At 40.4% G+C, this 25666-nt stretch overlaps 1 protein-coding gene across 2 annotated transcripts in view; it reads left to right on the top strand.

Annotated features, from left to right (window-relative positions):
- The window catches only part of LOC104662733 (leukemia-associated protein 1), a 448067-nt gene that overhangs the window by 170390 nt on the left and 252011 nt on the right, over nucleotides 1-25666 (top strand). The gene's annotated exons all lie outside the window — the stretch shown is intronic.

Here is a 25666-nt window from a genome sequence, read left to right as displayed (position 1 = left end):
TTTTGCTGGAGCACATCCTCTGGTAGCTTTTGAAGAAAGAATGCATGGGAGAAAAAAATGTTTTGAGATATTTTTTATGTAAACCTCTCAAAGTATAAAATTCAAGGCTAGAAATTGTTTTCTGTCAATTGTAAAGTGAATGCTTCATTGTTTTCTTGCGTCTGGTTTCTCTGTTGAGAAGTTTATTGTCCTTTTGACTCACTCCTTTTATTGAAAATTTTTTTTTTTTGCTATGTTTTCAGGATCCTCAATGTTGGAAATCTTCACAATTATATGTTTTGGTGTGTGTATACTTTCAGCCATTGTACTGGACACTCAGTGGGCTCTTTTGATGAGTAAACTCATGTCTTTCATTTTCAGGAAATTTTCTTGAATTATGTTGCTGATAATGTCTTCTTGTTCTTTTTTCTCTAGATTATGTGTATATAGAACTTCCTAGACTGATTCTCTGGTTTTCTTAGGTTTTTCTCTCCCATTTTCCATCTGGTTTTTCTTCTTTCTTTCTTTTTTCCTCGTAAGTGTGATATTCTCCTTTATCTCTCTGAAGTTATTACTGATAGAGTTTTTGAAGCTTTTTTTTCCTCCAAGGTGCTTTTTTCTTTTTGTTTATTTGGTATTTGACTTTCATAATAGAAGTTTTCCTCATATATCTTGTATCCTTAATTGCCTGTTCATATGCAAAAATGGGACATAGAAAGCCTATTGAAAACCTTGTGTGTGTATATGTGATACACTTGAGGGTGGTTTGGCTGGAATATTCTTTTGGATAAATTTCTGATGCTGATAACTTTAGTTTCTTTTTCTCTTGGGCTGGTTGAATTCCTAGAGAAGACTCTTCCAACCTACTGCCAGAGGGTAGAAGCCTGTTCAGTGTTATGGGAGCTGAGTGAGAAAAGAAGCCTGGGGGTCTCAACATCTTGCATTTTACTTCATCCACCTGTTTTCAATATGATATATCCACACTCATTAGTGTCTATTGTCTTGCAATCCAGAGACCTTCTTTTTACCCTCTCTAGAGAATAAACCTTTGTCATATAGTGGGTAGAGTAGGAATTTGAAGACTTGTAAGCAAACTGGTTTTAGCCTAACATGATTCCCTATTTCCTGAGATACCTGAGGTTCTGAGGTAGAAATTGGGTTGCTTCTGGGCTTTCCCTGATGTAGATAAGGATTTAGCTTTCCTTGTACTGTGATGTCAGTTACCACTTTTTCATCAGCTTTCTAACTTCCAAAATTTTTTTTTTTGCTATTGTAGCATCTCCCATCTTCACATTTTTCCTTATGGGCTTATGCCTTTAAGCAAATCTCTGTATTGGCATTTCATTATGGTTTTGGGATGGAGAAGAATCTGAAGTGTGAGTTCAGTCCACCATGTTTAACAGACGGTCTTCTATAGAGATTTCATGGATGTTCACCTCTACTTTTTTTTTTTTTTTTGCTAGGCTGACACTATGTTCTATACTCTAACACAGGGATGTTGCATGCACATGTTTTCACCTTAGGATGAATCGTTTTCAACTGGTTTCTTACTTCAATCCCGGAAACCAGTATTTTTTTTCTTTCTTTTTTTTTTTTTTGAGACAGAGTCTTCTTTTGTTGCCCAGGCTGGAGTGCAGTGACGCAATCTCGACTCACTCCAAGCTCCGCCTCCCAGGTTCACACCGTTCTCCTGTCTCAGCCTCCCGAGTAGCTGGGACTACAGGTGCCTGCCACCACGCCTGGCTAATTTTTGTATTTTTTTTAGTAGAGACGGGTTTCACCATGTTAGCCAGGATGGTCTCAATCTCCTGACCTTGTGATCCACCTGCCTTGGCCTCCCAATATGTTCTAATTGAGTCACTCCACTTATCTTTCAGACATAACCCTGCAAGTCTGAATTCTAACCTTGGACACAGCTCTCAGGCTCAAACCAGAATTCTTTTCCCTCATGATAGCCTTCTCTTTCACTAGAGGAGTCAGAGGTGGGCTGTTCAAATTGGTTCTGGTGTTACACTGTTGACTCATTAATAGAAGCATGTTTTCCCTAGTGTGAGCATTAAAATCCTAGTTATAGGGCACTCACTTTGCACATAATTGCATATTTTGGGACTCACTAGTAGGAAACTGGTTGAGGATATTCTGATATTCTAGAACATTTGTTTCAAAAGATACCTTGCTATGTTAGAGGCATCACACTCAATATTACAGCTATAAATATAGTTATTTTCTGAATTGTATTTTTAAAGAAACATACTTGCTGATAGGAACATTTTTACCTTGGATGGCTGGTTATATAATATCATATAAACAAAACAAATAATATAATAGCTAGAGAAATCTGTATAATCTTATAAAATTATGATTATCAACTCTAGTACTTCCAGCCTGCAGAAATCTTGGTCCTTTGTAAGACATGAAGTTGCCAAAAAGATATTCAGAGTGGTTTCATCTTAATATTTTCATATGTACATCAAAAGAATATGAATGCTTCCAAGATGTTAGTCTGTTTTGTTGAATTTCACAGCTTTGCATCCCGAGTCAGGAAGCTGTCATGGTGTTGTGCTGGTACACCAGTGCGGATGCCAGCATGTGCATATGCTGACACATATGCTAAACCAGGAGTCAAGACTCCAGCACTGAGATGAATCTTAGACATCTCTCATCTAAATTCAGAGCCAAGGAGGTCCTTGTAGGCAGGCTTTCCCTAAGCTTCCCTTCTGGCTATGATTTGAAATTAATCAATTTAATCATAGGTTAACATCAGGGTCCATGTAGTTAAGACATAAGACTTGACAAATTTTCATAGCCTAAGGCTACAGTCTTTATTGCCAGAGCAGTAAGCCATGGAACATAGTCATTGTGGTAGGAAAGATTTTTGTCTGCCTGATGTCTTTGTGGGTATCATTCCTTCCCAGTTCTCAGGTATGGATGTTCTGATAGGGCTATCTGCAACCTTTGAATCCAGAGGCAGGCACATGACCCAAGCCTGGACCATCAAAATGCTCATGCAGTTGACGGCAGTGATGGCTCAGGAGCCAGCATCTGACTCAGCAGGCTTGTCTGAGCCTGCCCATGATCTCTTTCTAGAGCTGTCTGGGATAAGGTGCTGTCTCTTGCTGGGCTGGTTGGCTGTAAGGACACCATGTCTAAAGCTGCTGGTGGTCATCTTTGCTACTCCTAGGAGAGAGAGTTTGAGAAACAAGTCAATACAGAGAAAGCAGAACCAAGGGATGGAGGAAAGGAGGCAGATTCCAGATGATATTCTTTGTACCCCAGGAATATCTCAAATCAGAAAAGCCCCTGAACTTTCTAATTTTGAGAGTCTGATAAATTCTCTTTTTGAAAAGCTGGTTTAATTGGATCCTACACTTGCAATTGAAGGAGACTGACTAATATGGTTATATTGGTCTTCACCAACTGTAATTTTTCTGCAAACTATGTATACTGGTCAGATTTTAGATGGCAGTCAAGTTGAATTACCCAGCTAAGCTGTCTGTATTGACGAGTTTAACTCAGTATTTTCTAAATCTCTACTTTGTACAGTGTAGACACCTGTAAACCAGCAATAACAAACTGATACTCAAGCTGCAAATTGTCCACTTTGACAAATTATCCACCTCTCATGGTTTAGAGTCATCCCTTGTAAATGATTACGGAATTACCTATTTCATAGAGACACTGTGGTAAGTATTTCAAATAAGTCCTTTAGGACCCTTGAATATATATATATGTGTGTGTGTGTATAATATATATATATATTTTTGAGACGAAGTCTCACTCTGTCGCCCAGGCTGGAGTGCAGTGGTGCGATCTCGGCTAACTCTGAGCTCTGCCTCCCTGGTTCAAGCAATTCTCCTGCCTCAGCCTCCTGAGTAGCTGGGACTATAGGCGCCCACCACCATGCCCAGCTAATTTTTTTGTATTTTTAGTAGAGACGGGGTTTCACCGTGTCAGCCAGGATGGTCTTGATCTCCTGACCTCATGATCCACCCACTTCAGCCTCCCCAAAGTGTTGGGATTACAGGCGTGAGCCACCGCACCTGGCTGAATATACTTAATTGTAATAGCAAAAGTTATTTTACTGTCATTATAGGATGTCTGTTAATTTCTCTATTGATCAGAATGTAGTAAGAATTTTCTCAAACTTATCTAACTCTAAACAGATGGATCTAAATATATTTTTTTTCAGTATAAAGTCTGAGAAAAGTTCAGATAGGTTTATCCTATTGTGTGTTCAAGTTACAAATATGGCTGATTTATGAAATGTTGACAGCTAGTATTCTAGGGTTTCAGCATGGCAATTCTTAAAATATTTAAGGAAAAGAGTTTTAAAAATAAATCCAATATTAAATGATGTAACATAACACATTGTTAATGAGAGACGTTAGGGTCTCCAAAGAATATGCATACAAAATAATCACATATATTTCAGATATTCATTGACTTGCTAAATCCTCTTCCAATCTCTCTTTCTTTTCCTTCCTTCCTTCCTTCCTTCCTTCCTTCCTTCCTTCCTTCCTTCCTTCCTTCCTTCCTTCCTTCCTTCCTTCTTTCCTTCCTTCCTTCCTTCCTTCCTTCCTTCCTTCCTTCCTTCCTTCCCTCCCTCCCTCCCTCCCTCCCTCCCTCCTTTCTTTCTTTCTCTCTCTCTTTCTTTTTTTTTGACAGAGTTTTGCTTTTGTCACCCAGGCTGGAATGCAATGGCACACTCTCAGCTCACTGCAACTTCCGCCTCCTAGAGTTAAGCAATTTTCCTGCTTCAGCCTCCCAAGTAGCTGGGATTACAGGTGCCTATCACCACGCCCAGCTCATTTTTGTATTTTTTGGCAGAGACAGGGCTTCACCATGTTGGCCAGGCTGGTCTTGAACTCGTGACCTCAGGTGATCCACTCACCTCGGCCTCCCAAAGTGCTGGGATTACAGGTGTGAGCCACCACAGCCAGCCCAGTCTCTCTTTCTATATAGCATACTAGAGCTCTTCCTTGTCTACATTAAGTTGGTCCTCTGTCCTCCCACCCTATTATTCTTTTGTAAAGACAGCTTTATTGATATAGAATTTACATATCATAAAATTCACCCATTTATGGTATACAATTCAATGGTTTCAATTCCATTATTATTATACAGAAAGTAAACTACACTGTTTATTTTCTTAATTGTACTTATCAAAATTTGTAGTTATCTATTTACTTGTTTATTTATTGCTTATGCAACATAATTCCAATTTTGTGAGAAAAAAATACTGTGTGCATTGGACAAAGATCAAAAGAAATACAGGATTATGGAGAGTTTTATTTTCTTTCTTGAAATTTCCTGTTTTCCAAAATTTCTCCAATGAGCATCATTTCTTTTTATCAGAAAATATGCACTACCTTAAAAGTGATCTTTAACTAAAACAATATGGGTGAATTTTAGCAATATAACATTAAGCTAAAAGACGTTTCAAAAGAGCACATACAACATGATATACTTTTATATGTCATACATTGTTTTATATGTCAAAACCAACCAAAATGAAAATATTATTTTATTTATTTATTTATTTATTTATTTATTTATTTATTTATTTATTTATTTTGAGATGGAGTTTTGCTCTCATTGCCCAGGCTGGAGTGCAATAGTACCATCTTGGCTCACTGCAAGGTCTGCCTCCCGGGTTCAAATGATTCTCCTGCCTCAGCCTCAAGAGTAACTGCGATTATAAGCATGCACCACCACACCTGGCTAATTTTTGTACTTTTTTTTTTTTTTTAGTAGAGACGGGGTTTCACCACGTTGGTCAGGCTGGTCTTGAACTCCTGACCTCAGGTGATCCGCTCACCTTGGCCTCCCAAAGTGCTGGGATTACAGGCGTCAGCCACCATGCCTGGCTGAAAATATTGTTATTTTTTGAATGAATATAAATGCAATAAAACTTACAACACAAAAAACAAGGGGGTACTGAACATGGGATTTAAAATGACTATTACTTCAAGTGGTAGAGCCAAGAGAATGGAATTGAGGACATATAATTAGGTAGAGTTTGTTGTTAAGGATCTAGTTTTTGTTTTATGAGTTCTTGTAACATTATTAAAATAGGAGATAGACAAATAGACAAATATATAAAATATATTTTATACATTTGTAAAATATAAATATTTTATAAACATATTGTCTCCTTATTCAAGTTGACTGTCTTGTGGGTTATAGCAGTTTTTGCAAGTAGATTCTGTCACTACCAGGGCCAGCACCACCTAATGATATCTCTGTGTCCTCCATCCCCTGGGAGGAGTAATGCGAGATGGGGTAGGGCACAGTCCTGCGGCATCCCAGCCTGCAGCTGTGCTGCTGATTGGGTTCCATCTGAGTGGCTAAAGCCCTGCCTTGGTTGTTCAGTGTTTTCAGCATTTTTCCCAGCATGGGCAAAGCCACCAAACTCATTCATTACCAGGCCTATCAGCTGCATCCACATGCAGCAGCACACCCACTATCAATTTGTACTAAGGGCAATGATTACAAAGAGGGGGAGAAAAGGAGATGATTGCAGGAGCATGGAGATAGCACCTTTTCTGACTGTCAGTTCGATTTCAGTGTGAAGAATTTTCAGTCAGAAACTACCTCGACATTTTGTGGTGCTCCTGATGTCTGCACAGCCCTACTTGCACAGTCTTTCCTGATGTGAGGTGTGTCATCACGTCTTGCCTCTGCTAGTCATTTGAGACACATACCTTAGATGAAAAGGATTTCTGAAGAGAAGAAGTAGAAATATGCCCTTTAATAAATCCTTCCAATTATAGAACCAGGTGTCTAGAATAGTCCTCAGAGAACTCCCCACTCAACTCTCTTCACTACACAGGCATCAGACGCAGGCCCTGAGAGATTGAATGTCTCGGCACCACCCGGCCGATCCCCCCACACTGGGAGGTCACCTGGCCTCTGACCCCCTGGCTCCCTTCCTAGCCCGCTTTCCACTACACCATACTTGTGGCATGTTCTACGTGTAGAGAAATGTGGCTTATAACCTCCCCCGTTATCATTTATTCTGCCTAATTTAAAAAAGAATTTATGACTTTACACTGCCTAATTTAAAAAAGAAATTAAAATAGTTTACCAAGTTATAGTACCCTAAAATATAGAAAAAATCTCAAAAGGGTAGAAACCGCTTGGAGGTAAGAGCCTGGGCTGACTTGGTTTCTGTGGTGGAGCCTTGTGGGTGTCCCAGTCTCCAAGGAAGTGAAAGTTTGGGAGTATCTTCATCCGTGTGTTAAAAAATAGTGAAAGCCTGCAGAAACACAAATGCAGCAAAAGCTCACTTCACCTAACAGACATACTACTGAAAAATCGCCTAATGTCAAAACAAATCCCGTGTTGTGTTGGATATATATCTAGGGTCTGCAGACTTGGTGAAGATAAGTCATGTTTGATTTTCTGAAAACTTTGCAGCTTGAGGGGCCAGGATGCCAGGGGCATCTGACAGGGAAGTCCTTGTCATACATGCTAAGAATAAAGCCCTCTCCCTTTTAGAGGCTAGCCCAGTGGAACCGGCTCCACTCCCTCCTCTCCTGTTTTATTGATTGATTGATTGATTGATTGCTTGATTTAGAGACACAGTCTCATTCTGTCACCCAGGCTGGAGTGCAGTGGTGCGATCTTGGCTCACTGCAACCTCTGCCTCCTGGGTTCAAGTGATTCTTGTATTTTAGCCTCCCAAGTAGCTGGGATTACAGGTGTGTGCCACTACGCCCACGTAATTTTTGTATTTTTAGTAGAGATGAGGTTTTGCCATGTTGACCAGGCCGGTCTTGAACTCTTGGCCTCAACTGATCCACCCACCTCGGCCTCCCAAAGTGTTGGGATTACAGGCGCGAACCACCGAGCCCGACCCCCTCCCCTGTTATTGACACTTAACTGCAAACCTGGGAGAGAAAGGCAGAAAGGAAGGAAGCATGTGGCTGGAGTTAACTAGATAAAACTACAAGATGTACTGGTAAGTGGTGGAAACAGGTGTTTGGTTATAAAGAGTGGTATCTGCTGTTGTGCTGGGTTTCACGTGATTTGTGTTTTCTCTGGTGAGCCCCGCTAGTATGAAGACAGTAGGGCTTTGCTAGAACTAGTGTGTTCTTGGGGTAGTAATGATCTCTTACTTGAGTCCTGGGAATCTCTGGGTCTCTTCCTTTTTTAATAACAAGAACTACTCCAATAACATTTTTGACTGTGATGTTCATAGATGGCATTAGCTTTTCGGTTTCATTCTTCAAGATAAAGTTGATATCTTAACAGGATCCTTTGAGGGTGTTATTCCAAAGGGGAGTGTGATCTGCGAATTTCAGGTTGTTTCAGGATAACGAAGAAAGTAGTTTGTGGAGAAGGGACTTTGAAACCGTAGCACATAGTTCCCAGCTTCTTCTACTTTGCAGAAAGCATTCTTAGGGGTGGGATGTGGATGGTGTGTGTTCTTGCATAAGGTGGTCTTGTTACTCAGAGTGCAGGAAGTTCCTTTGCTTCTTGGTTTGTGTTCTTTAATAAAGGTAACTTTAGGTGAATGAAACCTTTTTGTACATTTTCAGAAATCTCCAAGGTTTGAATTATGCCAGGATATCAGCTTTTTATAGCTGAACTGCCTGTTGTGTGGGAGCCCCAAAATATGTAACATCATTACCTCTGTAAACACCAGTTTGTCAGCCTCTAGACCCACTGTTCACAGCTGCATCAATCCTGGAGAAGATCCACACCTTAGAATGATTTGGTTTCGTTGCTCTGTTGGGACCTTCACTGAGTCTTACCCAGGGGTTCTTACAGTGTGTCTGAGGTGTGTTCCCCAACTGGCCCTGGGTGCAGAAATTATATTTGCAGTCAGATAATTTATAATTTGCTACATATGGCCGGTCTTTTTAAAGCAGTTTTCTTTCTTTTGCATTTTGACACACCCACTTCCAATTTACTATTAGCTGCCCCCCGGTACCTTCTCACCACAAGGGACTTATATTAGATATCCGTAGGCTCCAAGAGAGAGAGTGATTGAGAGAGAAAGAGCCTAGTCACATTACTTGCCTCCTGTTTTATTTTAATATCATTACTTTTTACATTACTGTTCCTTGAGCCTTGTACATTAAACATTAGATAGAAGTCAAGGTTATAGTCATGGGATCAGAGAGAGGAATCTACATTCCTTGATGACTCTAGGCTGGAACAGGACTGAAGGGAGCACAGGAGTGGCTAGGGCTACAGTCTGTGCTTCTGCAGAGGAGCATGTGGAACAGAAGGTTGAGGCAAGAGGCTGCGTGACACAGATGAAAGAGCATGGTATTTTGGAGTTGGACAGACCTTAACTGGAATGCTAACTCGGCCACTGGTCAGCTATGTGGTCTTGGGCAAGTTACCTGGCACCTCCGAACTTTAGTGACCTTTGCCTTATCTGTAAACTGGACTTGCAAGATTGTTATGGTAATCAAGTGGAATAATAGATAGTAAGTACTTATTGTCACATATAAGGCATTTCATAAATATTATTTTCTCTTTCTTTCCATTATGAGGGAATGAGAAAAAAAGGCAAAGACATGAAAATCCCCACGTTCTATTAATGACAGCTTCCATTTTTCTTTCCTATATTTTATTTATTTATTTATTTTTTATTGTACTTTAAGTTCTAGGGTACATGTGCACAACGTGCAGGTTTGTTACATATGTATACATGTGCCATGTTAGTGTGCTGCACCCATTAACTCGTCATTTACATTAGGTATATCTCCTAATGCTATCCCTCCCCTCTACCTCCTCCCCACAATAGGACCTGGTGTGTGATGTTCCCCTTCCTATGTCCAAGTGATCTCATTGTTCAATTCCCACCTATGAGTGAGAACATGCAGTATTTGGTTTTCTGGTCTTGCGACAGTTTGCTGAGAATGATGGTTTCCAGCTGCATACATGTCCCTACAAAGGACACGAACTCATCCTTTTTTATGACTGCATAGTATTCCATGGTGTATATGTGCCACATTTTCTTAATCCAGTCTGTCACTGATGGACATTTGGGTTGATTCCAAGTCTTTGCTGTTGTGAATAGTGCCGCAATAAACATACATGTGCATGTGTCTTTGTAGCAGCATGACTTATAATCCTTTGGGTATATCCCCAGTAATGGGATGGCTGGGTCAAATGGTATTTCTAGTTCTAGATCCTTGAGGAATCGCCACACTGTTTTCCACAATGGTTGAACTAGCTTAAAGTCCCACCAACAGTGTAAAAGTGTTCCTATTTCTCCACATCCTCTCCAGCACCTGTTGTTTCCTGATTTTTTAATGATTGCCATTCTAACTGGTGTGAGATGGTATCTCATTGTGGTTTTGATTTGCATTTCTCTGATGGTGAGTGAGGATGAGCATTTTTTCATGTGTCTGTTGGCTGTATGAATGTCTTCTTTTGAGAAGTGTTTGTTCATATCCTTTGCCCGCTTTTTGATGGGGTTGTTTGTTTTTTTCTTGTAAATTTGATTGAGTTCTTTATAGGTTCTGGATATTAGCCCTTTGTCAGATGAGTAGATTGCAAAAATTTTCTCCCATTCTGTAGGTTGCCTGTTTACTCTGATGGTAGTTTCTTTTGCTGTGCAGAAGCTCTTTAGTTTAATTAGATCCCATTTGTCAATTTTGGCTTTTGTTGCCATTGCTTTTGGTGTTTTAGATATGAAGTCCTTGCCCATGCCTATGTCCTGAATGGTATTCCCTAGGTTTTCTTCTAGGGATTTTATGGTTTTAGGTCTAACATTTAAGTCTCTAATCCATCTTGAATTAATTTTCGTATAAGGAGTAAGGAAAGGATCCAGTTCCAGCTTTCTACTTATGGCTAGCCAATTTTGCCAGCACCATTTATTAGATAGGGAATCCTTTCCCCATTTCTTGTTTTTGTCAGGTTTGTCAAAGATCAGGTGGTTGTAGATGTGTGGTATTATTTCTGAGGGCTCTGTTCTGTTCCATTGGTCTATATCTCTGTTTTGGTACCAATACCATGCTGTTTTGGTGTCTGTAGCCTTGTAGTATAGTTTGAAGTCAGGTAGCATGATGCCTCCAGCTTTGTTCTTTTGGCTTAGGATTGTCTTGGCAATGCAGGCTCTTTTTTGGTTCCATATGAACTTTAAAGCAGTTTTTTCCAATTCTGTGAAGAAAGTCATTGGTAGCTTAATGGGGATGGCATTGAATCAATAAATTACCTTGGGCAATATGACCATTTTCACAATATTGATTCTTCCTATCCATGAGTATGGTATGTTCTTTCATTTGTTTGTGTCCTCTTTTATTTCACTGAGCAGTGGTTTGTAGTTCTCCTTGAAGAGGTCCTTTACATCCCTTGTAAGTTGGATTCCTAGGTATTTTATTCTCTTTGGAGCTACTATGAATGGGAATTCATTCATGATTTGGCTCTCTGTTTGTCTATTACTGGTGTATAAGAATGCTTGTGATTTTTGCACATTAATTTTGTATCCTGAGACTTTGCTGAAGTTGCTTATCAGCTTAAAGAGATTTTGGACTGAGACAATGGGGTTTTCTAAATATACAATCATGTCATCTGCAAACAGGGACAATTTGACTTCTTCTTTTCCTAACTGAATGTCCTTTATTTCTTTCTCTTACCTGATTGTCCTAGCCAGAACTTCCAACACTATGTTGAATAGGAGTGGTGAGAGAGGGCATCCCTGTCTTGTACCAGTTTTCAAAGGGAATGCTTCCAGTTTTTGTCCATTCGGTATGATATTGGCTGTGGGTTTGTCATAAATAGCTCTTATTATTTTGAGGTACGTTCCATCAATACCAAATTTATTGAGGGTTTTTACCATGAAGGGCTGTTGAATTTTGTCAAAGGCCTTTTCTGCATCTATTGAGATAATCATGTGATTTTTGTCGTTGGTTCTGTTTACATGCTGGATTACATTTATTGATTTGTGTATGTTGAACCAGCCTTGCATCCCAGGGATGAAGCCCACTTGATCATGGTGGATAAGCTTTCTGATGTGCTGCTGGATTCTGTTTGCTAGTATTTTATTGAGGATTTTTGCATTGATGTTCATCAGGGATATTGGTCTAAAATTCTCTTTTTTTTTTTTTTTTTTTGTATCTCTTCCAGGCTTTGGTATCAGGATGAGGTTGGCCTCGTAAAATGAGTTAAGGAGGATTCCCTCTTTTTCTATTGATTGGAATAGTTTCAGAAGAAATGGTACCAACTCCTCCTTGTACCTCTGGTAGAATTTGGCTGTGAATCCGTCTGGTCCTGGACTTTTTTTGGTTGGTAGGCTATTAATTATTGCCTCAATTTCAGAGCCTGCTATTGGTCTATTCAGGGATTCTACTTCTTCCTGGTTTAGTCTTGGGAGAGTGTAAGTGTCCAGGAAATTATCCATTTCTTCTAGGTTTTCTAGTTTATTTGCATAGAGATGTTTATAGTATTCTTTGATGGTAGTTTGTATTTCTGTGGGGTCGGTGGTGATATCCCCTTTAGCATTTTTTATTGCGTCTATTTGATTCTTCTCTCTTTTCTTCTTTATTAGTCTTGCTAGTGGTCTATCAATTTTGTTGATCTTTTCAAAAAACCAGCTCCTGGATTCATTGATTTTTTTGGAGGGGTTTTTTGTGACTCTATCTCCTTCAGTTCTGCTCTGATCTTAGTTATGTCTTGCCTTCTGCTAGCTTTTCAGTGTGTTTGCTCTTGCTTCTCTAGTTCTTTTAATTGTGATGTTAGGGTGTCAGTTTTAGATCTTTCCTGCTTTCTCTTGTGGGCATTTAGTGCTATAAATTTCCCTCTACACACTGCTTTAAATGTGTCCCAGAGATTCTGGTATGTTGTATCTTTGTTCTCATTGGTTTCAAAGAACATCTTTATTTCCGCTTTCATTTCGTTATGTACCCAGTAGTCATTCAGGAGCAGGTTGTTCAGTTTCCATGTAGTTGAGTGGTTTTGATTGAGTTTCTTAGTCCTGAGTTCTAATTTGATTGCACTGTGGTCTGAGAGACAGTTTGTTATAATTTCTGTTCTTTTACATTTGCTGAGGAGTGCTTTACTTCCAACTATGTGGTCAATTTTGGAATAAGTGCGATGTGGTGCTGAGAAGGATGTATATTCTGTTGATTTGGGGTGGAGAGTTCTGTACATATCTATTAGGTCCGCTTGGTGCAGAGTTGAGTTCAATTCCTGGATATCCTTGTTAACTTTCTGTCTCATTGATGTCTAATGTTGACAATGGGGTGTTAAAGTCTCCCATTATTATTGTATGGGAGTCTGAGTCTCTTTGTAAGTCTCTAAGGACATGCTTTATGAATCTGGGTGCTCCTGTATTGGGTGCACATATATTTAGGATAGTTAGCTGTTCCTGTTGAATTGATCCCTTTACCATTATGTAATGGCCTTCTTTGTCTCTTTTGATCTTTGATGGTTTAAAGTCTGTTTTATCAGAGACTAGGATTGCAACCCCTGCTTTTTTTTGTTTTCCATTTGCTTGGTAGATCTTCCTGCATCCCTTCATTTTGAGCCTATGTATGTCTCTGCATGTGAGATGGGTCTCCTGAATACAGCAAATTGATGGGTCTTAAGTCTTTATCCAATTTGCTAGTCTGTGTCTTTTAATTGGACCATTTAGTCCATTTACATTTAAGATTAATATTGTTTTGTGTGAACTTGATCCTGTCATTATGATATTAGCTGGTTATTTTTCTCATTAGTTGATGCAGTTTCTTTCTAGCATCGATGGACTTTACATTTTGGCATGTTTTTGCAATGGCTGGTATCGGTTTTTCCTTTCCATGTTTCGTGCTTCCTTCAGGATCTCTTGTAGGGCAGGCCTAGTGGTGACAAAATCTCTCAGCATTTGCTTGTCTGTAAAGGATTTTATTTCTCCTTCACTTATGAAACTTAGTTTGGCTGGATATGAAATTCTGGGTTGAAAATTCTTTTCTTTAAGAATGTTGAACATTGGCCCCCACTCTCTTCTGGCTTGTAGAGTTTTTGTCGAGAGATCTGCTGTTAATGTGATGGGCTTCCCTTTGTGGGTAACCCGACCTTTCTCTCTGGCTGCCCTTAACATTTTTTTCCTTCATTTCAACTTTGGTGAATCTGACAATTATGTGTCTTGGAGTTGCTCTTCTCGAGGCATATCTTTGTGGTGTTCTCTGTATTTCCTGGATTTGAATGTTGGCCTGCCTTACTAGGTTGGGGAAGTTCTCCTGGATGATATCCTGCAGAGTGTTTTCCAACTTGGTTCCATTTTCCCCATCACTTTCAGGCACCCCAATCAGACGTATATTTGGTCTTTTCACATAATCCCATATTTCTTGGAGGCTTTGTTCATTTCTTTTTACTCTTTTTGGTCTACATTTCTCTTCTCACTTCATTTCATTCATTTGATCTTCAATCGCTGATACTCTTTCTTCCAGTTGATTGAGTCGGTTACTGAAGCTTGTGCATTTGTCACGTAGTTCTCGTGTTATGTTTTTCATCTCTATCAGTTCTTTTAAGGACTTGTCTACGTTGGTTATTCTAGTTAGGCATTTGTCAAATCTTTTTTCAAGCTTTTTAGTTTCTTTGTGCTGTTTACATAGTTCCTCCTTTAACTCTGAGAAGTTTGATCAACTGAAAACTTCTTCTCTCAACTCATCAAAGTCATTCTCTGTCCAGCTTTGTTCCGTTGCTGGCGATGAGCTGCATTCCTTTGGAGGGGGAGCTGCACTCTGATTGTTTGAATTTCCAGCTTTTCTGCACTGCTTTTTTCCCATCTTTGTGATTTTATCTGCCTTTGGTCTTTGATGATGGTGACGTACTGATGGAGTTTTGGTGTGGGTGTCCTTTCTGTTTGTTAGTTTTCCTTCTAACAGTCAGGACTCTCAGCTGCAGGTCTGTTGAAGTTTGCTTGAGGTCCACTCCAGACCCTGTTTGCCTGGGTGTCAGCAACGGAGGCTCCAGAAGATAGAATATTGCTGAATGGCGAGTGTTGCTGTCTGATTCTTGCTCTGGAAGCTTCGTCTCAGGGGTGTACCCAGCCGTGTGAGGTGTGAGGTGTTGGTCTGCACCTAGTGGGGGATGTCTCCCAGTTAGGCTACTCAGGAGTCAGGGACCCACTTGAGCAGGCAGTGTGTCCATTCTCAGATCTCAACCTCCATGCTAGGAGATCTACTGCTCTCTTCAAAGCTGTCAGACAGGGACATTTACCTCTGCCGAAGTTTCTGCTGCTTTTTGTTTAGCTATGCCCTGTCCCCAGAGGTGGAGTCTACAGAGGCAGGCAGGCCTCCTTGAGTTGTGGTGGGCTCCACCCAATTCGAGTTTCCCAGGGTCTTTGTTTACCTACTTAAGTCTCAACAATCACGGGCACCCCTCCCCCAGCCTCGCTGCCGCCTTGCAGTTAGATCTCAGACTGCTGTGCTAGCAATGAGGGAGGCTCCGTGGGCATGGGACCCTCCGGGCCAGGTGTGGGATATAATCTCCTGGTGTGCCGTTTGCTAAGACCCTTGGTAAAGTGCAGTATTAGGGTGGGAATTACCCGATTTTCCAGGTGTTGTGTGTCTCAATTTCCTTTGGCTAGGAAAAGGAATTCCCTTCCCCCTTGTGCTTCCCAGGTGAGGTGATGCCTCGCCCTGCTTCAGCTCTTGCTGGTTGGGCTGCACCCACAGGCCAGCACCAACTGTCCAACAGGCCCCAGTGAGATGAACCTGGGTACCTCAGTTGAAAATGCAGAAATCACCCGTTTTCTGTGCCGCTCATGCTGGGAGCTGGAGGCTGGAGCTGTTCCTATTCAGCCATCTTGGGCATGCCCCCCCTTTCCTATATTTTTATAATGCTTTAAACTATGTGGGTAATTGTTTCAGCTTTTAATCTTCCCACTGAATTACTTAATTACATTTATGACAACCACAATTCAATGTTGAGTACATCAATGGAGCTGTTAATTTATTCTAATGAACTTACAACATGGCTGGATATTTTTTTCACCATTGACTTTGTGGTGATAGAAAACTATGCTGCCTGTCATAGATTTATCTTGCTTTAATCATATTTTAATCAAATCAAATTCCTTAAAAGTCCAGATAAGGGTCCCCCTAGAGGAAAGGAGTAAGATTTTCTCTGAAAAGTGTATTTAAGCCTGATGGTTTATCAGCCTGGTTGAGTCCCACTTCTGCTCTCAAGTGTTAGCATGGGAAACTTGGCGGACATTTTTTTGGAGGGGTTGGGAACTTGGGAGGAACATTTTTCTGGAGGGATTGGAGGCTTGGGAGGAATGCATAGTGGTGGAGGAGAATAAATGAGATTAGAAATTTCTTTTTCCAAAGAAAATGGCCATTCTGCACATCTGGAGAGGGTGCTGTCATTTGTTTGGTTCCCAGATGCTTCGCAGTCCACACTTCTAGGAAGACCCCTGCCTGCCAAGTCATCATTGCCTTCAAAGGAATTTCTTTCTCAGCAAGGTGATAACGTTCACTGCCATAGCCTCCCCTGATTAATGCTTTAAGATTGATTGCTGGTCCTGCCTGGCAGACAGGCGCTGAATTTCCCATTTAGTACTCTCAGGTTTTAAACATTTAAAATGGCAGTAAATAAAACACACGCTTTTCAACATCCATTTTTCCCCTCAGCTCACAGCTTGGGAGTTTAGGTTAATCTTTTTGTTATAACCGGGGTTTGAGATGAACAAGGAAAGCTCCCTAACAGTTCTTTCTGTGGTTTGTTTCTTATTAAATTAAAAAATTTGTCATTTATTTATTGGAGAGGAGGGAAGAGGCTTGGTCATGGATACTAGTTGCAAAAATGAATTCTAAGCACAGGTAGTGGCAGATTAAAAACATTTTAGCAATTAGTATTTTCCACATAATGGTTTAAAACTGAAAAAAAAATTATCTCCAATTGCTGCTAATATTACAAAGTAAGAACAGGCTGATAGATCTTGCATACAAAACATTTCTCTCTGGGAAAATCTTCACCCTTCTCTTTCTTAGTTATAAAAAGACAAGGCAATAGCCTTTTTAGTTTGTGTGTAATGATAAGAATTTCTCCATGAAAAATTTATGAAAGCTACTAAATAAACACATGGAGAGGTATAAGAACCCTAACTCTATGAAACACAAAATTTAGATCCACCTATCATGTAAATTAAACATTCCTCAGAAGAAACTTAGAGGTATGTTAGAGCTTTAAATAGGACTGTTTATATTAGGATGAGGTAAAGACTGACATTCAAAAGTTATTAACCAACATGTGTCTCCCCTTCTATGGACTTTACCTAATAAGATTTTTTAAAAAAAAATTCGATATTATTTTGAATTAACAAATCCTAATCGTATATATTTATGGGATACATTGTGATGTTTTCATGTATGCATACAACGTGGAATGGTTAAATCAAGCTAATTAGCATATCTATCACTTCAGTTACTTACCATTTTTTTGTGTAGAGATATTTAAAATTTACTGTCTTAGTTATTTTGAGATATGTAATACATTATCATTGACTATAGTCACCCTGCTGTGCAATAGATCTCAAAAACTTATTCCTCCTGTCTAACTCAAACTTTGTCCTCCTTGACTAAGAACTCCTTGTTCCCCATTCACCCCCCAGCCCTCTACCTCTGATTATCATCATCTAATAAGAACGGTTTGGCACTTAGAATTTGAAGAGGTAATTTCAATGACATGAAGATTTTTCATAATTTTTAGTGTTTTATCACAAATGTATCATTTCTTTACATATATGATTTCAAAGGCTTTCTCATATTCTTTAACCTAGTTATATGTCTTATGCACACATGTTTATTTTATGGGAGTGTAACTTAATGAAAACTAAGGGCAAATATGATTTCATTTCTAGAAATTTATTTTCCCTAATAACATTGAGTTATACTTCTATAAATTTTATTCCCTCTCAACTAGGGATGGAGGATGAAGAAAACAAAACAAAACAAAACAACTCTGGCCTTCTAAGTTCTTGAAGATCAAAGCTGCCATCTTGAGGAGTGTCTCCTCTCAACTCAAACAAATGGTGACCCTTCCAGCTAAGGCCCAGGACACCTTTGTTTGCCCTGGAATACTCTTCTTTGATTCCGCCCTGAGGCTGCATCTGGGGCACTGTAACTGCCCCCTTCAGTCTGTCCCCAAGCTACAGGGCAAACTCCCATGGGATCCATGGTGAAACCCTAGGCTGGGAGATCAGACTGCAACATGCAAAACAGTTTTCTCAGATCACATTATGTCTGAACACCTGAGCACTTGGGGAAAGAACAAAGTAAAAAGCTAACATGAAGGCAGTTTACATCAAGGTAAACCTTCCAGAATATATTTCAAGTCAGCCTGAGCTATCAAAGTGATTGGAGCCACTAAAATAATTTATGTCTTCATAGGAGTTTTCTTGAAAAGCAGAAGTTCCAAAAGCAATGCTGCAGGCAGTCTAGTGTCTCTGATGATTCTCTGGATACATTGTAAAACACCACAAGCAGTTAGTGCAAGGGTATGAAACACAGCGCCTTTTTTGAGTTCTATCTGCCTCTTTAAAAGCATGATTTTAGGGGGAAAGAGAGAAGAGGGAATCAAAATGTTCTCCCTCCTTGTTTCAGTGGGAGAGCAGATGCCCTCTCACTGCCATGGTCAAGATGCCCATGGATGGAAGAAAAGGTGTTGGGAGGGGCAGTGATTAAGGACATAGAGCGGCAACTGCCTTGAGAAAAGGGAAACTTAGTCAGAGATGGAAAAATTAAGTCTTGAACTCCTGGGGGAACTTACTTTGTTTTTTAAGGTTTGTATAACTTTCTCCCATATGCCTACCCATTTCCCAAAATGATTTGAGATGGATTGTTTTCATCCAGGCCAGTCTTGGAATAGGGATGCCCAGCAGGGCCCAGGGTCTGGCACCCTCTCCTTGGCCTTGAGGTCAGATACATTGGGTAAGTGATGAGTCCAGGCCAGAGGTAGGGGTGAGGTGGGGGGAGAAGGGATGGTACCACCTGCTGGTGCTAAAGGCTCTCATCTACTGGCCCCATAGAGTTTGTGTGTCTGTTTGCATGCATGATGTGTGCACACACATGTGTATGTGTAGGGTGGCTGGTGGGAACCAACTCCTTCATTCCTCCACATGTTCTCCCAGGGCTCTAGGCTGCCATTTTGGACAAAGCCTCACCTGTATTTGTTCTTCCCCCACTGTGGAACACCTCTGCCTTCGGTTTATTGCTGCTTTCTCTGGTTATAATTTTGGTTCCATTGAGTAAAACTGGCCTTAATGTTCATTTACATGAGATTTTGCCTGTATTTGCCTGCACGTGTGTGTGTGTGTGTGGCACACATATATAGATTCGCATTTGTACCGGGGGAGGTGCGCCTAGTGGTCCCCTCTGTGTTCTACACCTGTGAGAGAAGTTCCCAGCTGTTTCCCAGCTTAAATTTAGCAGGGAGGTGAATGGACCCTCTGTGGGTTTAAATAAGGTGTATGGTTAAGCAGATGTTGTTTTTCCTTTTATAACTTGCCACTGATCATCTCATTAGGGACTGGAATAAAGTCATGAGATTATAGTCTTATGTTGCTAAGAAGGGGAAACATAACAAATCTACTAGCATTAATTTATATACCATGATGACTCAGTAAAAATCTTTGTAGATCTTGAACCTTAATCAAAGGAATAACTCTCATGGTGGAAAAATTAGGCTAGGTGGAGAACGTTCAGTGTCCTTCAGTCATACATAGTAGTTATCACTTGCTGATCCCAGGAAACTGGTAATGCTTTAGAGAGAATGTTTGTCATGTTGAGTTTGAATTAACTGTAGCTATTCAGATGAGTATGTGGATAGATAGTTGGGAGTACAGTTGTGGAGCTTGAGAAGGCAGGTGAGGGCCAGAGGTGTGAATTTGGGGGCCATTGGTCTGTGGGTGATAGTGAAGCAGCGAACATTTGCAAGATTACAGAGGGAGAAATGAGAGGAGAAGCTGCCTAGGGTGAGCTGGGATAGAAGCGTGGGCTGCACGGATGCAGGGACCGTGCTCTTGGTGACTTGTGAGACTGATAAAAAACATACACGAACTAACTGCATAACACTGCAAGCGTAAGGGCCATGTTTAGTGGAGGGTTACATGGTCTTTGTAAGAGTTATTGAAAATACATCTGTTAGACTGGCCATTTCGTGCAAAGATGAAAGTTCATAGAATTCAACTTACCAAAGATTTACTAACGGTTAAATACCATGTTCCATGCCAACAGAGAAAATTCACACATGTATTAGATCAGTTCTTGTTCCCAAGGAGTGAGGGAGACAGATGTGCAAGTGTCTTACTAGAATATAAAGCCGAATGAAATAGAGTGATAACAGCTGGAAACAGTGGGGACTTAACAGAAAGAACAATTCATCTCAAAGCGGGACTCCAGGGAAGTTTTATCCAAAAAGTGGAAGGCTAAGACTCCAACAGACAAGGAAGTGAGGGGAGAGAATCTGAGAGTGAGGACCCCTCTCAGTCTCAGGCTTGCTGGTCTAACACTGAGTATTAGGGAGATCTCTGGTCATTCTCCAAGGGCAGCCTCTCTAACTTCTACACACCAGGCCCTATATGAGAAAATAAGAGCTGACAAAATACAAACCCCTCTCCCCAACTGGCAGTGAATGGTGACTTTCAACAAGTACTTTCCAATGATACTTTCAAACAATGAAAATGGTACTTCATGGTTCCTTAAGCATGGCAGAGAGAACCACCAGAACACATAATGCAACTCACCTAATATTCCTATTGAAATACAGTGGGAATCACTTCAATAGCACTGAGAAAATTCCAGTGAGATAAAGTCTATTTTAAAAAGTATTGTTGGCCGGGCGCGGTGGCTCATGCCTGTAATCCCAGCACTTTGGGAGGCTGAGGCGGGCAGATCACGAGGTCACGAGTTTGAGACCATCCTGGCCAACATGGTGAAACCCCATCTCTACCTAAAATACAAAAATTAGCTGGGTGTAGTGGCTCGCGCCTGTAGTCCCAGTTACTCGGGAGGATGAGGCAGGAGAATAGCTTGAACCTGAAAGGCGGAGGTTGCAGTGAGCCGAGATGGAGCCACTGCACTCCAGCCTGGCAACAGAGTGAGACTCCATCTCAAAAAAAGTATTGTTTTAGCAGTTGAAAAAGAACAAAATAATAACTGACCAAAGCCGACCAGTTTGGTGGAGTTTATTCTAGTGGAGACAGTGCTTGGAGGCCACATCCACTCTGTTCTCGAAGGGAGAAAGAACACCAATGAAAAGTGAGGCATTGCTTTCCTTACACTTACATTTTTCCTGGCATGCACAATGTTGCCAGTGCATATGTCGAGGTCTTTGCGTTTGAAGCGTGGATGCTGAAGTTTAGCCCTTACTGCATATATTCATTATGTGAGATTTATTTTAAAAGAGTCTGTGAAGCTGGACATGGTGGCTCACATCTGTAATCCCAGCACTTTGGGAGGCCAAGCTATACGGATCACTTGAGACCAGGAGTTCGAGACCAGCCTGAACAATATATCGAGACCTTGTCTTTTCAAAAAAAAAGTTTAAAAATTAGCTGAGCATGGTGGTGTGCACCTGTAGTCCCAGCTACTTGGGAGGTTGAGGTGAGAGGATCTCTTGAGCCCAAGACATGGAGACTCTAGTGAGCTGAGATTGTACCAGCCTGGGCAACATAGTGAGACCCTGTCTCAAAAAATAAAAGAGTCTCTCAATTTTATATATGGTTCTCCCTTCTTTGTATCACATTTTAGCTAGTACACTGGCTAAATTGGAAATCAACCTGGGCAAGATCTTGTTTCTTTTCATGCTGTCTCCCTAAAAGTGAAGTGCCAATCCATTTGCTGACATAACAAAAGAAGCAATCAGAATATGATATAAATATAAGTAGAATATCTTTCGCTCTCTTAAGGCTTCTTTGGCTATCTTAGACTTAATAGTTCTCTTCTTTTTACTGGTTTTGTGCTTTCTAATTACAACTGTTACATATCATGTTGGGTAATAAGAAGTAAATTACTGCCGTCTTTGACCTGAGTGACCTGAGGGCATGAGTTGTCTTATTCAGTAGTTCCAGCACCCAGCCTGGTCATAGGCACATAGCATGAGCTCCATGGTTCCTCATAGGAAGATCGGAGTACTATAGAAATTATAGCATCCTAAAAACCCATTTGGATTTTCTAATGCCGTTCTTGTCTATATTGGTCAACCTGCGAGAGTATTTGTGAATACAAATTATGTTCCCAAATACATCCTAGCCCAGATAAGACAATGCTTGGAGGAGCTGTCATCTAGTGGGAAAAATTAATAGTCTAGATACCACTGGGTCCTAATCCTGGCATTGTACTACAATCCTTGCAGCTGAAGGCAGTTTGTTTACCTCTCTAGGTGCTGTGCTGCCGTCTTTAAAGTCATACCACTGGACCACATCAGTATTGCAAGGTGCTTGGGTATTATTAATGAAGATAAAGTGGGATCATTATTTTCTATGATTTGGGCTTTTGTGAGTTTATTTATTAATGTAGTCTTACCATCACCCCCCTCTTTTTTTTTAAATAGGCATGCCATATTACTGCATTTTAGTAAGCTTCTGATTAATTAGAATTTCTAGATTATTCTAATTGAACTGCTGTTCATATTTTATGACTTTGCCATGTACTTTTGAGACCTGAAAAGGTCTTCACAATGACCCAGTTAAATTTAATTCTGTTAGTTTTATCTAGCATTTCACTGGTGATGATACATTTGAATCTTGATTCTATATTCTATCATATTAGTTATCCTGCCCACTTTAAGATCATCTATAGATCTGATAAATGTGTTTTCTATATTTTTGTCTAAATCATTAACTTGAAATACTAACTAGAACAGATTTAAGGACAGACCCCTGTAGTACTTTGTAAAAGACTTTCTCCCTGGTTGATAAATGATTAATTAACTCCCTGGTTATACTTGTTTATAACTAAAGTCATGTGTTGCTTAATGATGGGCATATGTTCTGAGAAACATGTTCTTAGGTGATGTCACCATTGTGCGAACATCAGAGCGTATATTTACACAAAGCTAGATGGTATAGCCTACCACACACCTAGGTTGTGTGCAGTAGCCTATTGTTCCTAGGCTGCACACCTTTATAGCATATGACTGTACTGAATACTGCAGGTAACCGTAACACAATGGTAAGTATTTGTGTATTTAACATAGAAAAGGTACAGTAAAATATGGTATAAAAGATAAAAAATGGTATGCTTGTATAAGGCACTTATCATGAATGGAGTTTGCAGGGCTGGAAGTTGCTCTCGCTGAGTCAGTGAATGAGTGGGGAGTGAATGTGAAGGCCTAGTAATGATTGTTCACTACTGTAGACTTTAGAAACACCTACACTTAGGCTACACTACATTTATAAAAATATTTTTCTTCAGTAAAAAATTAACCTTAGTCTTCTGTAACTTTTTCACTTTACAAACTTCTAAATTCTTTATACTTTTGACTTTTTTGTAATAACACCTAGTTTAAAACACAAACACACTGTACAGCTGTACAAAAACATTTTCTTTATTTATATCCTTATTCTATAAGTTTTTTCTATTTTTAGAATTTTGAATTTTTATTTACTTTTTAAACAATTTTTTTTTACAAACTAAGACACAAACACACTTAGTCTTGGCCTCCCCAGGGTGAGGATCATCATTATCACTGTCTTCCACTGCCACATCTTGTCCCCCTGGAAAGCACTGAGGCAATAACCAGCATGGAGCTGTCATCTCCTATGATAACAATGCTTTCTTCTAGAATATCTCCTGAAGGACCTGCCTGAGGCTTTTTCGTGTTTTCACATTAGTGAAGACCCTGAAGATGTCACTAGGCAATAGGCATTTTTGACCTCTATTATAATCTCATGGGACCACCCTCTCTCTGTATGTGGGCTGTCCCTGACCGAAACGTTGTTATGCAGTGTGTGACTGTAGTTGTAAATCAATGCTACTGGACTAGCTGTCAGTCAATCATATGCTTATAAAGATTCCAATCCTATCTGGCTCAAGAATTTCAGGGGACTCACTGGGTTGGATTGGTTTTAATTTGTACTACTTGAAAATTCAATATCAATCTAAATGTGAACTTCCCCTACAGGAGTAATCAAGACTCCCGAGGGGGCCCTGGGACCCCCTTTGTCCTCCAATAGAGGTTCTATGAGTTTGCAGGATCTTAAAATTGGTGTATGGAAGGCCTTGAAAAGCTCAGCTGCCTGGTTCTGTCCTGTGATCTTGGAACAAAACTGGCTTTGGGGCAAATTAGAAAGTAGATTCAAATTGTTTCATTCCAGTTTGATGGCAGCTTTCCCTTCTTCTGTGACACATCTTCTTGCTATTGGAGGTGGCTGGGGTCTTCCTGGTTTCTTCCAGCTTTTCCTCTTCTGTCTCTCACTAGCCAGGTCACACACTCCTCTGGACTTCCCTCTTCTTATCAAGAGTTTGTATCTCCTTTTCATTCTTCGGTGACCATTGCATGCTGCTCGGTGATAGAACGGAGGTACTTGCTTGCACAAGTGCTCGTGTACACAAACATACAGACATACACCCACAGACATATACACACAGACATACATCTACAACAGACATACACAAAGATGCACATAGAGACATACATGTACAAACAGACATACACACACAGACAGACACAAAGACACACACAGACATGCAGACACACATATACATGCCTCCCCCACCACCCAGACACACATGCTGAGTCACTGATGGGCTAGGGAACCTCAGTTCTCCCAGCCACACACAATCTCTGAGAATTGCCCTCCGGCTAATGTCTGCACCACCCTCCCTGGCCCATTTTCCTGTTGTAGATGAAGACAGAGCAGGGCTGGCCTCATGGGCGTGTGACTGTGCCTACAGTTAGAAGGGTCCTGTATTTCTTTTAACGCTCTGCTCTTGTTATCTTGAAATCCGTAATTCCTTTCGAACAAGTGATCCTGCATTTTAATTTTGCACTAGGCACCACAAATTATGTAACCAATTACAATACAATTATGTAACCTATTACAGGAGTTATGTGCTCTGTAGTGTGATGTACCTGTGCCCTATATCTGGGGACTCCGTCTGAATGCTAGCAGCTGCTAGAGGAGTCTATTTCACATTAATTTTCCTGCTGCATATTTTCCAATAAACTATCTTCCAATAAACTATCTTTTAAAGCTGTTAACAAGTGTTTTCTAAGAAAGTTCACTCAAGAATTCACTCTGATGAAACTATTTGTTTTACTATCCTGTGGCTGTAACTGTGCAATCTGTTCTCCTTGCCTGCTGCCTAGACAGAGCCAATTTATCAAGACAGGGGAATTGCAGTAGAGAAAGAGTTTAATTCACACACAACCAGCTGTACACGAGACTGGAGTTTTATTATTACTCAAATCAGTCTTCCAAAAAACTTGGGGATTGGGGTTTTTAAGGGTAATTTGGTGTCTAGGGGTCAGAAAGTGGGGAGTGCTGATTGATCGGGTCAGCGATGAAGTCACAGGGAGTCAAAGCTGTCTTCTTGAGTTAGTTCCTGGGTGGGGGCCACAAGACCAGATGAGCCGGTTTATCGATCTGGGTGGTGCCAGCTGATCCATCAAATACAGGGTCTGCAAAACATCTCAAACACTGATTTTAGGTTTTACAGTAGTGATGTTATTCCCAGGAGCAATTTGGGGAGGTTTAGAATCTTGCAGCCTCCAGCTGAATGACTCCAAAGCCATA

This window comes from Rhinopithecus roxellana, chromosome 18 (genome assembly GCF_007565055.1).
Source record: "Rhinopithecus roxellana isolate Shanxi Qingling chromosome 18, ASM756505v1, whole genome shotgun sequence".
Taxonomy (NCBI): domain Eukaryota; kingdom Metazoa; phylum Chordata; class Mammalia; order Primates; family Cercopithecidae; genus Rhinopithecus; species Rhinopithecus roxellana.
The sequence above is the reverse complement of the archived record's forward strand: the minus strand, read 5'-3'. Positions and strand labels throughout refer to the sequence as shown.